Source organism: Bufo gargarizans, chromosome 1 (genome assembly GCF_014858855.1).
Source record: "Bufo gargarizans isolate SCDJY-AF-19 chromosome 1, ASM1485885v1, whole genome shotgun sequence".
Lineage (NCBI taxonomy): Eukaryota > Metazoa > Chordata > Amphibia > Anura > Bufonidae > Bufo > Bufo gargarizans.
This window is the reverse complement of record NC_058080.1, coordinates 141958001-141964000: the sequence shown is the minus strand read 5'-3', so window position 1 is coordinate 141964000 and position 6000 is coordinate 141958001.

Genomic DNA, 6000 nt, shown 5'->3' with positions numbered 1-6000 from the left:
GACAGCCTGCAATGTATACCAATGCATTAGAAAAGTGATGGGCCCTACTAGGGCTAAAAAATACTAATTAACCTTTAAAAAAGTTCATAAAAAAATAAAACAAATTTGTTTCCATATTAATTGGTTGTATTTAGTAAAAGTGGTAAAAACACACACACACACACACACACATAACCCAGGATCAGTCAAGATGCTTGGTCCTGTCAATCAAGGTATGAAGGGGAGTGGAAACCGGGGGGAGAGGAGGTGAAGTAGTGCTCTGAGGCTCCAGGCCAACCACTTGGTGCTCCAAGTACTTCATTTAAAGAAGAATAAAAGTAAGAATTTTGCTGAAATGGTACTCCTGATTGCAGCAATAGAGGGCTCAATGAATTCACCAGGATCAACCCTACCAAGTAGTGTGCCTAAATTATTAAGGTTGATCACGGTGACAGATGCTCTTTAAGTCATCACATGTCACTCAAGGTTTATTTTTGTATATAGCCTTTCTTAGGGAGCACCCCTACCTTAGAGGGGTAGTTTCTAAGTTTGAGGGTTTATAGTTTTCTATGATATTATTCAGTATTTTCATATACAAAGTTGCTTAAGGACACATGTGTATTTTGTAGTACCCAATATGGCATATTATTCACCACTACAATGCCCTGTAGTTTTGTAGTTTTGTTTTACTCATCGTACTTACTCCTAGATATGTATGAATAAATTGACAACTGGGTTTCACCATTTCCATCATCAATGGAGTGTGTCCCCACCCACTGACAGTGCTGATTGGACAGTGTCAGACTGTTCAGGGACACCCCCCATCTGTTAACACCCAGTTGCCAACATAAGGTCATAAAGGTATATAGTAAAAGAGTCATAAGAATAGAGTGTGCAGAATTATTATTTCATGGGGAACACAAGTATTTACTAAAACCGATATGTCTTTAAAGGCAATGCATTTTTTTAAAATGAATCCATGAATTATTATTATTAAAGTGCCATTCATTCCATGGCGCTGTACATATGATAAGGGGTGCACATACATAATACAGACAATTGCACTAATCATAAACAATCTACATGGTATAAGAGAAGGACACAGTAGGTGCGGGTGAAGCTGGTCATGGCGGTATAGAGGCAGCAGGGACACTGGTTGTAGGCTTGTCTGAAGAAGTGGGTTTTCAGGTTTAATTTGAAGGGTTCCACTGTAGGTGAGAGTCTGATATGTTGGGATAGAGAGTTCCAGAGTGTGGGGGATGCACGGGAGAAATCTTGGAGGCGATTGTGGGAAGAGGTGATAAGAGAAGAGGAGAGAAGGAGGTCTTGTGAGGATCGGAGATTATGTGTGGGGATGTATCGGGGAAAATAGCTCAGAGATGTAGGGAGGGGAGAGTGTGCAGCCATTGATCGTGATAGATAGGTCTGTTGGGGGGGTTGAGCAAGATAGGGGAAAGATGATGAATTCTGTTTTATCCATGTTAAGGTTTAGAAAGCGAAAGGCGAAGAAGAATGATATAGAAGATAGACATTGTGGGATCCTTGATAGTAAGGTGGTGATGTCTGGACCAGAGAGGTAGATTTGTGTGTCGTCAGCATAAGAGTGATACTGAAAGCCATGGGACTCTATGAGCTGTCCCAGGCCAAAAGTGCAGATAGAGAAGAGCAGGGGTCCTAGGATAGAGCCTTGCAGGACACCAACAGAGAGTGAATGAGACGAGGAAGTGGTGCGGGAGTGGGAGACACAAAATGTCCGTTCTGTGAGGTACAATGTGATCCAGGAGAGGGTCAGGTCAGTGATGCCAAGAGATAAGAGAGTTTGCAACAAAAGCGAGACGTCAACAGTGTCGAAGGCAGAGGACAGGTCAAGGAGAAAGAGGACATAGTATTGTTTCTTGGTTTTAGCTGTTAGTAGGTCATTGGTGACTTTAGTAAGGGCAGTCTCAGTCGAGTGGTGGGGTCGGAAGCCAGATTGTAGCCATTCAAAGAGCAGGAGGAGAGGTGAGAGGACAGTTCAGAATGTACATGTTGCTCAAGTAGCTTTGAGGCATACGGAAGAAGTGATATGGGGCGATAACTGGACAAAGCAGATGGGTCAAGTGATGGCTTTTTGAGGATGGGCATAATGTTTAAAAGCGGAGGGGAAAGCACAAGAGGTTAGTGATAGGTTTAAGAGATGAGTTAGGGCTGGGATAAACACTGTGGTGAGGTTAGGGATGAGGTGGGATGGGATTGGGTCAAGTGCACAGGTGGTCAGATGAGATCTGGAGAGTAGAGTGGAGAGTTTTTCTTCTGTAATGGTGGAGAAGCGGGTTTTGGGAGAAGAGGAGCGAGCAGTTGTGTAGAGGGTCCGTGGGGACTGTGTACTGAAGCTTTCTCTGATGTTGACTATCTTTTGTTTGAAGTATTTGGCAAAGTCCTCAGCTAAGATGAGAGGAGAGGGTGGGGGCGCTGGGGGACGGAGAAGGGAGTTAAAAGTGTTAAAAAGTTGTTTAGGGCTGTGAGCCAGGAAAGATATGAGAGATAAGAAGTAGGCCTGTTTTGCATCAGCGAGTAAGGATTTGAATATGAGGAGGGATTGCTTGTATGCGGTGAAATGATCTTTAGAATGGGATTTCTTCCATTGCCGCTCAGCAGCCCTGGAAGCTTGTCTGAGTTTTTGGTCAGGTTGGTGTGCCAGGGTTGTCTGTTATTTTTCGGGTTTTGTTGTGTATGAGGGGGGCAACAGTGTCCAGAGCTGTACTTATGGTGGTGTTACATAGGGTGGTGGCAGCATCTGGGTCTTGGAGGGAACAAATGGTAGAGAGTGGCAGAAGAGAGTCAGAAAGCAAGCAAAAGTCAAAATGTTTAAGGTTTTTGAAGGGGGGAGGGGTGCTAGTGTGTGGACCGGGGGAGCAGCAGAAGAGACCAGGGAAGAGAAGGTGAGTAGGTTGTGGTTGGAAAGGGGGAGAGGCGAATTAGAAAGGTTAGATAGGGAGCAGAGGCGGGTAAAGATAAGATCCAGAGTGTGACCATCTCTGTGGGTGGGAGCTGAAGACCACTGTGAGAGGCCGAAGGAGGAAGAGAGTGATAGGAGTTTAGAGGCGGCTGAGTGGCAGGTGTCAATTGCATTATGATTAAATATCCTACTTCTTCTGAATGAACATATCACTGAGTGAAAGGTGTCATTAAATTTAGCTTAGATCGTCTTACAAGACATTGTGCATGGTTTAACAGTGAATTTCTTGGTGACAGACTCCCTCCAAACTACGATAATTGGTGTACAGTGTAAGCGATGCTGAGTCAGATTACATCATTTTTATCTCCATACTCACTTGCATTCCGATGCTGTGCATCCGCAAACCAGTAGTAAAATGCATTGACAGGACTCCTCTTTGAGTCCTCTCCATTAGGTGTGTGGGCTCAGGAGTCCTCTTAATGCATTTTACTGCTGGTTTGTTGGAGCACAAGGAGGGTGTACAGTATCTGAGCTGACAGATTCCCTTTATATCCCTATACTTCGATTTATGCCTACATAATCTAATTAATCATTTTGGTCCAGTAGATTGTGTTAAAAACATGCTTTTAAAATATGCAAATTACCTTGCTACCAGCAAGTAGGGCGTCTACTTGCTGGTAGGAGCCGCATCCTCCGATCCTAAAGACGCCCCCTCCGCATGTTGATTGACAGGGCCAGGGAACGGGATCGTCCTCTGCTGGCCCTGTCTGCTATCAAGATCTCGCGCCTGCGCCGTAACGGTATTCAGTCGGTGCAGGCGCACTGAGAGGCGGCCGCTCGCTCCATCCTCAATGTGCCTGCGCAGATGACGTCACATCTACACGCAGGCGCATTGAGGCCTCTCAGGGCGCCTGTGCTGATTGAAGACAGGTACGACGCAGGCGAGAGATTTTGAATGCAAACAGGGCCAGCAGAGAACGATCCCGTTCCCTGGCCCTGTCAATCAACATGCGGAGGGGGCGTCTTTAGGATCGGAGGATGCGGCTGCTGGTAGCAAGGTAATTTGCATATTTTAAAATCTACTGGACCAAAATGATTAATTAGATTATGTAGGCATAAATCGCAGTATAGGGATTATAAGTAAACAAAAAAAAAAAAAAACGGTTTAGTGGGGTGACAGAAGCCCTTTAAAGGGTCACTAACTTTTCACAAAACTTTTGATATGTCATGGAGACGTATCCAAAGTTTAGATAGGTGGGGGTCTGAACGCTGAGACCTCCACTGTTCCCTAGAAGAGGGGAGAAAGGAGCGTGCTTCCTCGTTCTAGGGATTGTGGGGGTCTCAGCATTTAGATCCCCACCTATTTAAACTTTTGATATGTCTCTATAGATAAACTCCAGAATATTTCCAGATGATCAAGTCCGGAGATTTACTGGAGTTGGCCTTTCACACATGTAGCTATCACCCTGGAGATGTTCCATGTTGGGTGTGTTCTCACTACAGCAAGGGGTAGGAGGTTTAGGCATGACCCACTGTGATTTTCTGGAACACTTTTGCTGTTTTCACACATGCGCTCACTTGGACAAAACCAGGAGTTGGGCTACTTTCACACTTGAGTTGTTCATTTCGGTATTGAGATCCGACAGAGGATCAATGGGTGATGGATCTGTTTTTATAGGCTTCTAATAAAATTGATCTGTCACCACTGACTTACTTGTTTTTGTGACGGACCCGTTTTTTTTGTTTTTATGACCAGACACAAAACCGCAGCTTGCAGCGGTATTGTGTCTGTTCACAAAACGGAATGCTGACGGAAAGGAAGACATCCTGATGCATCCTGAACGGATCTCTTTCCATTCAGAATGCATGGGGACAAAACGGAAACATTTTTTTTCCCGGTATTGAAAAAACGCAAGTGTGAAAGTAGCCTTAGTACAAGTGCTGGTCTGGGTAAAGTCCGGGGCAGATATTGCGGATGTTTGCGTTCACACATACAGCCCATCCGGGTAAACTCCACTGTAAGTGTGAATAGGGCTTATGACTTAGGATGCTTCATCCAAAGTCAATTCGCATAAAACTTAGTTGTAATACTGTATGGAGCGGGATTGGCTTTGATGAGCTGAAGTTATTACTTTACTAAGTCTCACGACACTTCGCATAATAACTTGAAGTGAATGAATTATTGTTGTAAAAAAAAAAAACTTGATACCAAACTCAGGTTCGGTTCCAAGGTACCTCATCCCTACTTATGACATCAAAAGTTTTGTGACAAGTTAGGCTACATGCACACTGGCGCTCGGTGAGGATCCGTCTTGTATCTGCACAGACGGATCTGCACCGATAATGCAATTAATTGTATCCGTTCAGAACAGATCCGTTTGCATTATTATTTTAAAAAAAAAGTAAAAAGAAACTGATCCGTCTTGACTTACGTTGAAAGTCAATGGGGGACGGATCCGTTTTCAATTGCACCATATTGTATCAGTGAAAACGGATCCGTCCCCATTGACTTACATTGTAAGTCAGGATGGATCCGTTTGGCTCTGTTTCGTCAGGCGGACACCAAAACGCTGTCCGCCTCAAAAGCGGAACGGAGACCAAACGCAGCCAAACTGATGCATTCTGAGCGGATCCTTATCCATTCAGAATGCATTGCGGCTGAACTGGTCCATTTTGGGCCGCTTGTGAGAGCCCTCAAACGGATCTCACAGGCGGACCCAGAAACGTCAGTGTGAAAGTAGCCTTAGGCAAGGCTACTTTCACACTGGCGTTTTGGTTTCTGTTTGTGAGATCCGTTCAGATCCGGATCAGTTCAGCCGCAATGCATTCTGAATGGATAAGGATCCGCTCAGAATGCATCAGTTTGGCTGCGTTCAGTCTCCGTTCCGCTCTGGAGGCGGACACCAAATCGCTGCTTGCAGCATTTGGTGTTCGTCTGACGAAACTGAGCCAAGCGGATCCGTCCTGACTTACAATGTAATGGGGACGGATCCGTTTTCACTGATACAATATGGCGCAATTGAAAACGGATCCGTCACCCATGGACTTTTAATGGTGTTCAAGACAGATGAGCATTACAAATA